Source organism: Hibiscus syriacus, unplaced genomic scaffold (assembly GCF_006381635.1).
Source record: "Hibiscus syriacus cultivar Baekdansim isolate YM2019G1 unplaced genomic scaffold, ASM638163v2 tig00117048_pilon, whole genome shotgun sequence".
Taxonomy (NCBI): Eukaryota; Viridiplantae; Streptophyta; class Magnoliopsida; order Malvales; family Malvaceae; genus Hibiscus; species Hibiscus syriacus.
In genome coordinates, this window is record NW_024063538.1 from 11250542 (window position 1) to 11266358 (window position 15817).

Genomic DNA, 15817 nt, shown 5'->3' on the forward strand with positions numbered 1-15817 from the left:
CTCTTTGTCCGATTCCGGTTATACAAACACTGGTGCTTCCGTTAAAAACTTCTTTAAAGTTTCAAAATTTTCTTGACATTTCTCAGTCCAAGTAAATGAAACATTCTTTCGCAAGAGCTTGGTCAAAGGAGAAGCAACCATCGAAAAGGTTTTTTTTTCATAAACCTTTGATAATAACCAACAAGTCCCAAAAACTTCGAACCTCTGAACATATTTTTGGAGGTTTTCACTCAAATATTGCTTGATTTTTTTTTCATACCTTCTATCGAGACAACATAACTAAGAAAAGCAACTTCTGATAGCCAAAACTCACACTTTGACATTTTGGCATATAATTTTTTACCCTTAATTTTCTCGAGCACAATACGAATATGAACATCATGCTCTATCTTTGTATTCGAGTATATTCGAATGTCATCAATACAAACCACCTCAAACTGATCTAAGTAAGGTTGAAATACTCGATTCATCAAAATCCATGAATGCTACCTGAGCATTTTTCAAACCAAACGACATTACTACGAACTCGTAGTGTCTATACCGTGTTCTGAAAACTATCCTTGGAACATCTTCCACTTTAATCTTTAATTGATGATATCTCATTCGAATATCAATTTTAGAGAACATTGTTGCTCCTTTTTAAGTTGATCAAACAAGTCATAAATTCTCAAAATAGGATATTTGTTCTTGATAGTTACTCTATTTAACCATCGATAATTTATGCATAATCGCACATATCTAATTTTTTTAAACAATACCGGCTTACCCCAATGTGAACTAGTCGGTCTAATGCATCCTCAATCTTCCAATTCTTGCAATTGGTTCTTTATTCTCTTATCTCATTTGCAACCATTCGATACGAACCCATAGATACATGATTAATGCCTTGATAATCATTAATATTGAATTCCACCTCTCAATCTGGAGGTAACCCATAATAATAAATCTAAAAAGACATATGGAAATTCCCAAGTTATGGAAATATCATTTGATCTTACTTCAGATACTTAAGTATCTCTCACCTTAACTACAAAAGCTATTCTTCCTTTTTATATCATCTAAATCGCAACCATTGTTTATATCACGTTAGTGATAATTTCAGTTTTTCATCAATCATTAAAATTATGAACTTCTCTGCATTTTTATAAATTAATCGCTTCTTGCGACCATTAACCCAACCTTAATGCAGAAACAACCAACTCATGATCAAAATGATCTTAAAACTTGTTAATGATAATCCCATCGGATTCATCAGAAACATAAGCTCCTGAATCTCTATCGAACCTTTACTATTTGACCGTCTAACACTTGTATCATGACCGTGACCTATAGGTCTTCCGCTATAATATCACTCGATATCAAGTAGAATTGAATATTTCTACTTTGAAATTCCTTATTTCATTCTTAAGGAAATCTGTATGACTTTTCCAGATCTAAAAATAATATTTTTGAATAATTGAAACATTTTCAATCTCCAATGAAAGCTTCAATGTTCACAACGTTCAATAAGAAAACTCGAAAATTTTGTAGCAATAACTTCTTAACAGTTAATGCTAAAATCACACTAGTAAACAAATTTACCCTTTTTCTTATCATTATGGACTTGAAAATTTTCAAGTTTTTGAGAATCCATCTCAATCTATACAATAATTCATTGCAGCATGGAAGGTTAGACAATCCATTTTCTCATATTTACCTTCACAAGGTAACTCTATCAATTTTTTTTTTTTTGAACATGACATTTATTCTCAATCCAACTCATAACCATTTGATTCACAAATAACTCAACTTTCTTTAAACTTTTAGCGGACAACTTATTACTGTTTATTATTTTCCTCTTACTCAATCAACAATGATTTAAACAATTTAATGCTTAGCTTAAATATTTCTTACTTATTTAAGCTTACCTGGAGAACCTCAAAATCATTCACTAGATTCAGATATCTCCTCTGTATCCTCATCCAATTTGACTTTTCTTATAATCGTTGCATTTCTTCCACTAAATAGAGTAAAATCGCTAACAACATCCACCCTTCTAAGGTGTTTTTTACATAAGTCATGTCGGATCCCTTTTTATCGATTTCAATCTTGGCATTCTTTTCAACAATTTCGACTTTCTTACCTTTATCTTTAATTCCAACATATGAACATAATCCGAATCATCATACATTATTAAAGAGTAACTTTACCCCCTATAAACATCATCACAGTATATATACAACTATCAATAACTTTTGACATCCTAGTGGTATGTATACACTTTTTTAATTCAAAACAACCTCGGTTTAGTCCTAGAATTGGCTAAACCTGTAGCTCTGATGCCAATAAATGTAACACCCATAACCCGTATAATTATACCTATACAGATTATAGATGTAATCCAAATTTTTAAAACCATTTTCCAATTCAAAAGTGATTTAAAATTTATTTTCTTAAAATGGCAAATGATATTATAAAAATATTATTCCATGTAATCTATAATTTATTATAACAAATTTAATTCGAAAGATTTTTTTTTATTATGAAAAGTACCTGTGAACAGTGTCTATGAACAGTGGGGGAATCGGTTCCCTGTTGGGGGAATCGGTTCCCTGTTGTGGGGAATCGGTACCCCAAAATCATTCTGGAAAATTTTAACATTAACTGCTATGAAGTTATTGCTACAAAAATTTATCAAGTTTTCTTATTGAATGATGTGAACATTGAAATTTTCATTTGAGATGGAAAATGTTGAAATTGTTCAAGAATAATTTCTATGGATCTGGAAAAGTTATAAATATTTCCTTAAGAATGAAATAAGGAATTCTAAAGTAGAAATAGTCAATTCTACTTGATATCGAGTGATATTATAGCGGAAGACCCATAGGTCACGGTCATGATACAAGTATTAGTCATACAAATAGTAAATGTTCGATAAAGATTCATGAGCTTATGTTAATGGTAAATCTTATGGGATTATCATTAATGTAACACCCATAACCCGTATAATTATACCTATACAGATTATAGATGTTACCCGAATTTGTAAAACCATTTTCCAATTCAAAAGCGATTTAAAATTTATTTTCTTAAAATGGTAAATGATATTATAAAAATATCATTCCATATAATCTATAATTTATTATAACAAATTTAATTCAAAAGATTTTTTTATTATGAACAGTACCTGTGAACAGTGTCGATGAACAGTGGGGGAATCGGTTCCCTGTTGGGGGGAATCGGTACCCCCAAATCATTCTGGAAAATTTTGCTTAAAACATCAGTAACTGCAACAGTAACTTCCGAAAATACATATAAATTCATAAAAATTAACCTTTCATCACTATAAAAATTTCCAAAATTTATTCAACAAATAAATTGAACATTTTCAAATTACATGCCACTATCAAAAATCAAATTCCATCGTAGGATGTCTTACTGGTATTGAAATATACATCTCGATGCTTGATGTCACTTTGAACTCTTTAATCCACTATTGGCTTTTTACCTACGCGTGAAAATCATCACACGCTAAGTCTAAACTTAGTGAGGCAATTAAAACATTTAACAGTGCAATACAATTCATACATGATTTTCAATGTCAAAAATCAAATTTCCATAAAATCATTTTACTAATATATCCAATATTTTACCATGATCAAAATAATATAAAATCTTTTACCATTTATCCCATAAGCTCGTAAGCTTATTTTACCAAAATACTTACCATTTAAATTCCATAAGCTCATAAGCTTATTTTATACAAAATACTTACCATTTAATCTCATAAGCTCGTAAGCTTATTTTACCCATATACTTGCCATTATTCCAAAAGCTCGTAAGCTTATTTGTATGCTTACCATTTATTAAGCAATAAACCATAAACCATAGCCTATAGCCCAATATACAACCTTGAGGACCCTGGGTATTCGAGTACTATTTGCACCGTAGTGCTATACATAAGGTCGTGCCCACCATATACATCGAAGTGTATTACACATAAGGTCGTGCCCACTATATACACCGAAGTGTATTACACATAAGGTCGTGCCCACCATATACACCAAAGTGTATTACACATAAGGTCGTGCCCACCATATACACCGAAGTGTATTATAAACCTGCAACTGCTATACTCTATGGCATGCCAACTATACCCTATCCCTCAATGACTTACTTGGGCATATAGTCTATTTATTCAATTCATCCATGGCAAAGTATATTATCAATATTTAACATTGGGCAATTCATACTCGAAAACATTCATGGTAAAATATCACAGTTTTCATAATCAATGCATTTTGATTTCATACCGTGACATTTCAATGTCATGTCAAAGTTATAAAAAATGACATATAACATGCTGATATAAACAAGGTTGACTTATCGCAAGTCTTCCTGATGATGTATAAAACATCCATGTATAATTTCATGCATGTATTACACTCACCTTGACACTTTATGTCTTTCAAAATATATAAGCCTCACTATTGTCCGCCATAAGCCCTTTTATATTTGATTTGCTTCGATTACAAATCAATCACAATCTGTATAAATCATCAATTCATAACGATACATATGTTAGTATTGTACTAACATAAACATATCCCATAATAACTCCATAATATATTTGAAACTCATTATCTATCAAATTATTTATCTCTTAATAATTCCGTTAACATTGGAATCAATTTTTCCAATTTACAAAAAATGGTCCTTCACCATTTTATCACTTACATTCTTAATATAAAAATTCCAGCATTGAAATTACTATCATTCAAATGCTTTACAAAGGCATAAGTATCTTTAAGTACCCCAACTCTACAAATGTTGTAAATAAACCACAAATCTTTTCAAACTTCCAAAACAGTCATATATCACATATAACTCTCATTTTAATTCCAAAACAACATTTTCCAGCATAGTATATCAATTATACAACACTTATACAACAACCAGTCAATTTTCCATATTCAGACAATTCGCACTACCTTCAAAGAATCAATACTCTGTATTGATATACACAATGGAATTCAATTCCGTTTCTTTCATTGAAAACTATACTTGAATACAAATCTATCCATATAAATAAATCCTTCTAATTCATTCTGTACAATTTATGGTGAATTTTCAAAGTTGATCAACATGATCTGTTTTGCAGAATCTGCTGTCCGATTTTTCTGACCTTTCCTTGGTTAAAAATTCATATCTTTTTGTATACAACTTGAAATTGAACCCCATTTATTTTAAACGAAACTAGATCAATATATGAACATAATATATAAAATTAATCTCCAAATTATTTTTATATAATTTCTGGTGAATTTTTGAACCTACTGCCAGATTCAAAATCCAAACTGTTTTCTTTAACTTCATTCTTAGGTTCTTCATCAATTCTTACAACAAATTCTTTAAAATTACTTAACTCATCAAAACCCATAAAACACAAGAATCAAAATCCCTTCATCAGCTCAAGATGAACTTGAACATGAAACCCTAGTAATATTCATGTCAAAATGTAGAGAATTGAACGTAGAACATTTTTCCTAACCACACCTACTCAAATTCTCAAGAAATCGCTTCAAAATTCAAACTAAAAATGCTTACCTTTATTGCTTGAAAGTGTCGGCCCTTGGAGGAAGAAGAAGCTGAAATGTTCCCCCAATATTGTTATTCTAATATTAATTATATCTATCACATGCTAATATAATATCCTAATGGAATTTTTTATTCCATTCCATAAGAATTTATATTTTTACCCTTAATGAATCTCCATAATCACCATAAAACAAAGCCATCTGATCATTATCATATTACAAAGTCAAACATGAATTATTTTGACTTTTATTTCCAAAATTCACCTTGAAATTTCAAAATTTGTGTTTTAGTCACTAAATTCCACTGTTTCGATTAAATCTGAAAAATTGCATATTTCCAAACCCAATTTCTTTGATCCAAAATATTAAAATAATATTTCCAACAATATTATAACATCCTTCAAATTTTCGTAAAATTCCAACTCGATCTGAAATACCGATTTTCTTAACGGCTTTGTCCCTTTTAATTTTTCTTTACCAAAATTCCAAATCCGAAAATATGATTTATATAAAAACTCCATTCTCAAGAGTAAACTATTTATTTATGGAATAAAATTCTTTTTAGGAAATTATCTCTTAATTCCCTAAACTTTTTCCAAATTTTCTATTTTGACCACCAAACTTTCCAAATTTTCATTTTGGTCATTGTCTAAATTTTTGGGATATTACAATTAACGAGTTTAAGATCATTTTGATCATGAGTGGATTGTCTCTGTATTAAAGATGGGCTAATGGTCGCAAGAAGCGATTAATTTAGAAAAATACGGAGAAATTAAAAAACAATTAATGATTGATGAAAAAGTGAAATCGTCACTAAAGTGATATCAACAATGGTTATGATTAAGATGATGTAAAAAGGATGCATAGCTTTTCTAGTTAAGGTGAGAGATATTTAAGTATCTGAAATAAGATCATATGATATTTCCATAACTTGGGAATTTCTATATGTCTTTTTAGATTTATCATTTGGATTACCTCCAGATTGAGAGGTGGAATTCAATATTAATGGTTATCAAAGCATTAATCATGTATATTTGGGTTTGTATCGAATGGTTGCAATTGAGTTAAGAGAATATAGAACTAATTGCAAGAATTTATAGATGGAGGATGCATTAGACCGAATTTTATACCTTGGGGTAAACCGGTATTGGTTAAAAAAATAGATATATGCAATTATGCATATATTATTGAGAAGATTATTGATAGTTAAACAGAGTAACTATCAAGAACAAATATCCTATTCTGAGGAATGATGACTTGTTTGATCAGCTTAAAAAGGAGCAGCAATGTTCTCAAAAATTGATAATCGATTGGGATATCACCAGTTAAATATTAAAGTGGAAGATGTTCCAAGGATAGTTTTCAGAACACGGTATAGACACTACGAGTTCGTAGTAATGCCGTTTGGTTTGAAAAATGCTCTGGCAATATTCATAGACTTGATGAATCGAGTATTTCAATTTTACTTGGATTAATTTGTGGTGATCTATATTGATGACATTCTGGTATACTCGAAGATAAAGATAGAGCATGATGATTATCTGCGTATTGTACTTGAAATATTTAAGGATAAAAAGTTATATGCTAAATTGTCAAAGTGCAAGTTTTGGCTATCAGAAGTTGAATTTCTTTGTCATGTTGTTTCGGCAAATGGCATAAGAGTTAAAAAAAATGTATCAAGATGTAAAGAGTCATTTTGGTGGCCAGGTATGAAAAGAAACATTACTGAGTTTGATGCTACATGTTTGACATGTCAACAAGTAAAAGCATAGCATAAAGTGCTTTTGTAATTGTTGCAACTGATTTCTATTCCATGGTGGAAGTGGTAAAAAGTCACTATAGATTTTGTTACTTGACTACCTTTGACATCAAATAAAAAGGATTTTATTTGGGTGATAGTGACTAGTTAATTAAATCAGCACATTTCATTCCGATGTGAATGGTCTATGCATTGGATAAATATACATAGTGGTATATCAAGAAGATAGTTCGATTACAAGAAGTTTTGGTATCCATTATATCTAACACGAATCCAAAGTTTACTTTAAGACTTTGGGAATTATTTGCATAAAATGTGGGGTATTTGATTTAAATTCAGTATGATTTTTCATCCATAGACGGATGATAAGTCAGAAAGTACTATTCAGATATTGGAAGATATGTTGAGTGCATGTTTGATTGATTCTAAGGAATCATGGGAAAAAGAAAAGTATTTGTTTTTAGTAGAATTCTTCTACAATGACATTATTAAATTAAGCATCAAGATAACTCCGTGTGAAGTTTTATATGGGAGAAAATGTCGAACACCATTGAGTGGGTTCGAGTTAAAAGATCAAAATTTTGTTGATCTAGATTTTTATTGAAAGAGGTTGAGGATGAAGTAAAGATAATCTCAAGATGACATTGGATCGGCAAAAGTCTTATGTAGACTTGAAGTGAAAAAAAAAGATTGAATTTCCATGAAGGTGATAAAGTTTTTCTTAAGGTATCGCCTTAGAAAAATATTTTGCACCCAAAACGCAAAGGAAAATTAAGTCTAAGATTTATTGGATCTTATGAGATATTAAAAAGAGTTGGACTGATGGGTTAGCATTAAATATGGAGGTAATTGAGAGCCAGAGTTGGACAAAGTACAAGATATTATTTTTCATGTGTCGATGTTTGGAAAGTATCGACCAGAGCTTCTATATGTCATTTCAATAGAGGAAATTGGGATTTAAATAGATTTGATTTATGAAGAATAATCAATCTGGATCTTAGCTCGATAAATTAAAGAACTGCATAAGAAGAGAAATTCTCTAGACAAAGTGATTTAGCAAAATCATAATGTCAATGATGTTACTTGGGGAAAAAATGATATGTAAATGTGTAGATATTTTAATATCAAGTTGAAGATTTGGATTAAACAGTTTCCAAATCTAATGATTAGCATGATCTTAACAAAATTCCTAAATTGAGGAGAAAAAAAAATCGGATTTCAAGAAGTTGGCAAGACCGAAGAGGTTTTCGCATAAGGCGAGGGCACGTCTTACCAGTTCGTACAACCCTAACTAAGGGATACGAATTTGCAATGGAAAATGCAATCGTAAAAGGGGAGTTAGTGTTTCATAGAAAGTTTTAAAATTTGAGGATAAATTTTCTTAAGGAAGGGATAATTGTAATACCCCAAAAATTTAGACAATGACCAAAATGCAAATTTTGAAAGTTTGATGGTCAAAGTAGAAATTTGGGGAAAAAGTTTAGGGAATTAAGTGATAATTTCCTAAAAAGAATTTGTATTACATAAATAGATGGTTTACTCTTGATAGTTGAGTTATAGAAATCATATTTTTTGGATTTGGAATTTTAGTAAAGAAAAAGTAGAAAGGGTTAAAGCCGGTAAGGAAATCGGTATTTCAGATCGAATTGGAATTTTACAAAAATTTGAAGGATGTTATAAAATGGTTGGAAATATTATTTTAATATTTTGGATCAGAGAAATTTGGTTTGGAATTGTGTAATGTTCCAGATTTAACCGAAACAGTGGAATTTAGTGACTAAAACGTAATTTTTGAAAATTCAAGAGGAATTTCAGAATTAAAAGTCAAAATAATTTATGTTTGACTTTGTAATATGATAATAATCAGATGGCTTGGTTTTATGGTGATTATGGAGATTCATTAATGGCAAAAATGGAATTTCCTATTGAATTGAATAAAATAATTCTATTATACTATATTAAGACATGTGCTAGATTTATTTAATATTAGAGTATTATGATGGGGAAGAATTTTCAGCTCATCTTCTTCTCCAAGCCGTGGGTTTCTCTTAAGGTAAGAGAAAATTTTCAACTCAATTTCTAAGTAATTTAATTAGTATCTTGAGTAAGTTGTAAATAGAAAATTGTTATACATGAAAAACTCTATCTTTTGGTACCAATATTGCATGGTAATCTTGTTGGTGTTTAAAGATCCCAAATTTAAGGGTTTATGTTCATATAAAGGGATCCTGAAATTGATGATGGATTTTTATGTTTGTGAGGTAGTAGATTCATATTCAAGCATGTATGATGATTAGAACATGTTTAATCTTTCTAGAACTTGTTCATTAAATTTCGGCCATGAATGGTTTGAGTAAGGAAAATTATGGAAAAATTATATATTGTTTGGAAATGATGAAGGAAGTATTCTATAGGCCTTAGAAAAATTTGGGGACCATTTCGTAAGTTTTAAAAAGTTAGGGATAAATTCATAAATTTTGGAAAATTGATGAAGAACCTAGGGATGAAGTTAAAAGAAATAGTTAGATTCTGAATTTGGCAGTAGGTTCGAAAATTCACCAGAAATTATATAAAAATAATTTGGAGATTATTTTTATATATTTGTGTTTATATATCCATCTAAAGTGAATAATATCAATACTTTACTTGTAGTATCGATACCCTATGGTCAAGTATCGATACCCTATGAGTATAGGTACCAAAAATGCATTATGTCACCGAAAAAGGAGCCTTACTGTCACCCTGAGTATCGATACTGCAAGGGTAGTATCGATACTCTACCTAGAAGTATCGATACTCACAATCCAAATCCCTAATTGTTTCCCCAATTTAACCAATATTGATATTATTCTTAGTATCGATACTCAAACCCTAAAATAGTTTATTTAGGCTCAAAAATCACTCAAAAATATCCTAAAAGACTTGGTTTGGTTTCTAAACTTATTCTAAAGCTTTAGTAAGTTGTTTAGGGTCTTAAGGTATCATAGAAACATATTATTATCACCTAAAATGTGATTTGCTTTATAAATCAAAGAAAAACCCTAAAATGTTCAAATCACCAAATCTTAACAAAATATCTAAATTTATGAAAACTTAATACTTCAAAGGATTAGAAATACACTACCTTGATGATTGAATCCAAAAATGAAGCCTCTTTCTTAGCCAAAAACCTTTCCTTGGTGATTTGGATGAAAACCCTTGTTTTCTTTAGTTAGGATTAAATCAAGGCTTTGTTTCCTTAAACTAAGGTTGCTGGATGAATTTAGGACGAAAATGAAGAATAAAAAGAGATCAAGATCTTACCTTAGTGTTATGGAAATTTGGAGAGGAAAAAGAGGATGAAAATGAGAAGGGAGGAAGAAATGAAAAGAATGAGAAGATAAAGAAAATAAAAGCAATAATCTTTTTAAAAATGGAATAACTGCACCCTTGGTCCTTCCTTATTTTTCTATAATTCAAAAATCCCCTTTGATGGCTAATTGGGCCAAATTCCAACCCAATTAAGCCCAACGACTTAATTTATTAAATTCACGAGGTCCACTTACCTTTCGGGTAAACCCGAAACTACTAGCCCAAAATTTGGAGTGTTACACAAACTTTCAAGTTGACGAACTAGTTTTTGCTTTTGAATATCACTAGAAAACTAAAGAATGAGAGAAAATATTTTTTCAAGATTTTAGAAGTTCTTAAATTCTGAGATACAATTAACCTAGAAGGTTAACACTCTATTTATAAGGAATTCTCAAAGGAGAATTTACTAAAATTAGTGTTATTCATTAATATTTAAACTCTAAAAAGATAATAGCTTTTAATATATAATATCTTTAATTTGAAAATATATTTAAAAAGATATCGATATCTTTTAATATCTTTTGATATCTTTTCAATATTCAAATTTTAAAAAATAATAATAAATATCTTTTACTTTGAGATATTTGAAAGAAAATAATTATTCTATTAATACTCAGATGTAAAGAGATAGTAAATATCTTTTAATTTAGAATATTTCATCAATGAATTCAATTTATTTTTTCCAACATTTTCTCATTTTTGAGTGTGGGCGTCGATTAGACCTTTATCAAAGCTAATATGGCGATTAGTTTTCTTTGAAATATTGTGATCAGAGATTTAAATAGTGGTTGCGGCCGTATTTTTGGTCGTGTTGAGTTTATCGCGGTTGCGGATATAACATATGCTATTGCGATCATTGCGGATATCGCGTTCGTGAATTTTTTTCTAAATGGGTTGATTTTTAAGGAAATTTGAGTTTTAAAAAATGAAATAGCGAAAAAAGGAAATAGCAGTCCGCTATTACCGCGGTTGACCACTATCCGCTAAATTACGGTAGCAATCTACCACTTTGGTGTGCTTCTGCTGTCACACTGCTATTTTTCGCGATAGCGGTCTTGGACGCTGTCATGATCGTGATATAACGGTCGCTATGCAACTATTCGACCTCTATTAGAATCCCTGATTGTGATCCCTATGGTTGTTTCAAAATAAAATTGTGTTTAACAATAAATATTGTGATAAAAACCGAAAAACCAATTTTTGACATTACTCTCACGAGGATCGAATTCTGGTACAAGAGTAACTCTTATCTACGTTTTTTATTTCTTCATTAATCCATCGTCGTCGTCTCTCCACCCATCATATCAAAAGACTACTTGTTGTCTCGTAGGTTGTCCCTTCTTTTGAAACTCTAAAATTTAATGTCAATGATGTTGTTTTTAACAGTTTTTGTAAAGCTGGTATTGGGGCATTCTTGGGATCATTAGAAATATCCTCTCCTTCGTTTCTCAAAATTCAATGGTTATATGGATCCCTTTTAAGTCGAGCTACTTGCTTTATTGGAAGCTTGTTCTATTTGTTTTTTGTCTTATAGATAGTGTCTATCTAATGGTCTTGTCATAGAATCTAATAGTGGTATACCTATTTCTTAGATTGATAATCCTCCTTTAGCTCCTTCAATTTTTAAAGATGTAGATTTGTGATGCAAAAATTTTTGTTTTAGATTTTCTTGAAGGGTTTTTTTTCTTATAAAGAAGGTAATTGTGAAGCTAATCTATTGGTGAAGAGTAATATTGGTCGCGAGTAGAATTTTTATTGGGAGATTGATTGAGCTCCATTTATAATTTCATTTGTCATATCATTTTTTGGTTTTTTGGTTTTTTCATTGGATTGTGTTGTGTTTTTTTGGTGAACTTACTATATCGGTTACTATTGGTTTTGGTGTGTTGTGACTATGAGAATAATATTTTTGGGCACTCTTTTTTCCTTCCTCTTTCTTGATTATTTCGTCTCGTTCAAGTTATGAAGGGTTTTTAATGAGGCAAGTTTGTTCCTTTTAAAAAAAAGTTTCAAATCTTTATTTAATGCCTAATAAATTTAGTTTTTTTCGAGTATACCCTAATTTTAGTTATAAAAATAAATTTGATATACTTTAATAATGTCTTAATCCATATACAAAATTACAAGTTCAACTTCAAGCTTTTTTTTAAAAGAAATATGGGGCCTCATTAAAACCCCCAATAATCCTGAATAAGGGAAAACAAGTGGCCATATTATATATTAATATTAAATAGAAGAGTTCGCTATAGTATAACAATGGGAATCACAATACTAAAACCCCAACTTATTGTTAGAGTATGCCCAAAGACCAATCATATGATGATTGTAATAATACATTTATTTACTGATTTTATTGAATAAAGGCATTCCCAATATTATTTTCAATTATATGTTTGTGTTTAACATAAACTGAAAGATAACAAAGTCCATATAATAACATTATTATTATTAAAAAGATCCACAGTCAAGTATTATTATGGGCATGGATAATAATACGCTTAAGACTAATATGTTATTGATTGATGACAACGAGTTGTCATTGACATAGAGATGTCAGAATTGATACATGATTATATTATTAGAGAATAATGTATTAGATTGACCCACTATGAGCATATGTCTTGGATTATTATGTAACGGTCATAACATTGCTCATGGTGATGATTATATGTATGATCCTCAGACCTGAGATCAATGTTATCCCAACATATATTGTTGTATGTTTTGATACAGTTAAACATGCTCCGTAATTGGTTGCACTATAAAGACTGTTATTGAATATATCTCGATATATGTAGTGGGGTGTGTATGATTAAGATAGGATTTTTCCTTCCTACATAATAGGAAATATATCAAAGGCCACTTGATTGACTGAGACTAGAAATGCATGGCCATGCTCGAATAAGTTGATATGAGATATCACAAACTATTCATTAATTATAGTCTACTCTAAATATCAAGAAACAATAGATGGGCTATACAAGTGTGACTATTCCAAGACTTGTGTCTATTCTACATATAAAGGACAAAAGGATGTAATACATAAAAGAGTTAATCACGAAGATGATATGTCGAATCATAATTTCTTGTAACTTATGTGACAATGATATATTGCTAGATGTCACTCATTGTATGTAATATTATAATTGTCCTAATAATTACTACTAGCGTTTTAAGAACCTACAGGGTCACACCCTAGGATTGAAATGAGAAAAGATGTACAATTTGTTGTATGTTACTAAAATATATCTAGAGTTAATATATGTATATTTATATACATATGATTTTAATTATCTCGAATATAGTAAGTAAACATTAAATTAATGTAATTTTGATTACAACTCTTTTAATCGATATTTAATTCAGAATAATTAAATAAGAGTTTAAATAAACGTTAAAGATTGTAATTCAGATTATAAATCTTTAACATATATTTAGTTTGAATTAATTAAATCAAAAAAATTTATTAATTCAAAATAACTTAAAATCCCTAATATGTTAGGGTAACTGATATATTTAAAGTGAGGTAAGGTCTAGCAGTCATGTTCTTCAATCGTTTTTCTCAAAATTGTTTTTGGGAAAAGTAAATTTTCTCTCAATCAGGTGAACTAAGTAGAGGCCAAGATGTGTTTTCGTGGAGGCTTACGATTCGAACAGTTCGTGATCACCATTAGACATTCTTGTCTTTGCAGTTTTTCAAGGAACCCATTGTAAGTATTCACATCATTTCCTCTCGATTTCGATTTTACGTACTTGGATCGCTAGTGAGACCGTCGAGTTTTTGTTTCCGCTGCACCATGGGGTGCGTTGACGATCCTAAAAGTTATATCAGAGCAACTTGTATGATCTGAATTTGGGTTAAATTATTGGTTGATGCGATATGTATGAGATGCATGTTTTGATTTTACTATTTTTGATGATTTCATGATTTTGTACGAAATTAATGGTGGATTAAAGTTTTGATTAATATGTTAATCTGTTAATCTATTTTTTACAATATGTATGTTGTTGCAAGAATTTACGAAATCAATATGTCAATCATTGACATGATGATCAGTGGGTATACGATAGCAAATCGTGTTTGGCAGTGGAACAATGGTTGTTCCAATGCAAGAAAAAAAACCTTCGGGATTAAAAACCCAAAAAAACACGATTATGTTGATAAGTGTTATCAAATCGTGAGGTTTTTCTATAGAAACAAAAGTGTTGTTTTTCCAAAAAAATCCCACCGGCGTCACGGTACGGCCGATGCACGCTAAGGGCTCTGCCCCTAGACCCCGCAAGGCGTTTCGCCCCTTGACCCTTAATAAGCAATATAAATTGTAGGCCCATATTAGTATTTTTAAAAAAGGTCTAACAACGTGTGCATATATATATGATATGTTTGTTTTGTACGGTGTTTGACATGCATGTTATAGCCCTTTTTCCATTTACAATGGTTGAATTTTAAAATACGGCCTGCGTGTCGTGTCTTTCTATATTTCAGTTGTATTTCTCTTCTCATCTTATTCCCTCGTATGTAAAATGAGTTTCTTTTAAATTGTAATCCTATGAAGATTCAAAAAGGGGAAGAAGAACGGATTGAGCTAAAGGCGAGAAGATACCTATAGAGTAGTTTAAGTTTTAAGGTTTTGGTTCTCGCTTTGGCTTGGGATGTGCCATCTTAGTTATTATTTTTGGGCTATAACCATTGCATCTTATTTATTGCTTATATATGTTATATGGGTAATGCAAAAAATACTAAAATAAGAATGAATATTGATGAGATCAATAATGGCCTAATATTAAAACGAACAATGATGAGATATTTACGCAAATCCCTCTTTATAATCTAAGTTAACTTAACCATCCAATATTTACCCTCGTTAAGGCTTCGATAGATATTGTGTGGGCTTTGCCAAAGCATAAATCTATCTTGGTTAAACACGAAGAATAAACAAATGATATTCACTCGTTGAGATATTGGTAATAACTTAGCTAGGTTATTCTAATAGGATTAGAAACCTAAAGGTTAAGTATTTGGATAAGTCATGATATGATTTGAACAAGAGTTGTTCACCAAAATGAGGAATTACATGAGATGTAACTAGTAAAGTGTTACTTAAATAATCAATATCCTAAAAGAAAAAGC

The 15817-nt window shown here is 30.3% G+C and overlaps 1 long non-coding RNA gene across 1 annotated transcript in view; it reads right to left on the reverse strand.

Moving 5' to 3' along the window:
• Nucleotides 1-4486: 4486 nt before the first annotated feature.
• Nucleotides 4487-15817, reverse strand: part of LOC120197455 — a 30169-nt gene continuing 18838 nt past the window's right edge. The window contains exon 4 of the long non-coding RNA XR_005523262.1: nucleotides 4487-4526. This is a non-coding gene — a long non-coding RNA (uncharacterized LOC120197455). The remainder of the gene's footprint in view (nucleotides 4527-15817) is intronic.